Source organism: Lethenteron reissneri, chromosome 21 (genome assembly GCF_015708825.2).
Source record: "Lethenteron reissneri isolate LAM-NWPU_2019-01 chromosome 21, ASM1570882v1, whole genome shotgun sequence".
In the NCBI taxonomy this organism is placed as follows: Eukaryota; Metazoa; Chordata; class Hyperoartia; order Petromyzontiformes; family Petromyzontidae; genus Lethenteron; species Lethenteron reissneri.
In genome coordinates this window covers 10198419-10199021 of record NC_083799.1, presented here as the reverse complement: position 1 = coordinate 10199021, position 603 = coordinate 10198419, and positions in this window count along the sequence as shown.

The window sequence follows — 603 nt, the reverse complement described above, 5'->3', positions numbered from 1 at the left end:
ATGGTGGAATCTCAACCACTGGACAACCAGAAGGCTCAAGAATCGACGAGCGCCAAAGTACGGGTGTAATGAAAGATCATTCAAAAGTGAAAGTACGGTCTTTCATTACACCCATACTTTGTTTATGAATATGAAAGTATGATGTTCTGGTTGACAGCGAGTCTTGACCATACTGAAGCATATGCATTACCTTGATGGAAAGGAGAACTGATTCATACTGGTAGGAACCTCCTGGTTACACCAGCCCACAGGGGATTATTGTGTCCGTCTGTCGTGCATCCAAAAATGGGAGGGATTGGGGTGGAGAGGGGAGGGTGGGGAGGGAGGGGCTGGGTGGGGTGGGGCTGGGTGGGGAGGGGCTGCTCACCTCGTGGTGCCCTTATAAAACTCAACGTTTAACCTACTCACGCCTGCTTGTGCCCGTCCTCACCGTTGGCCATATTTGCGGAATACACCACGCCGCCGTTGACCCTGGCCATTGACCGAGCAACCCAACGTTCCTACCAGTTCCCTCCGCAGGAATGTGTTTATTATATCCAGGCGATGTGGGTGAAGACGTTTGCTGCAAGCCCCTCTGCCATCAAGGGCAAACAAGCGCCAACA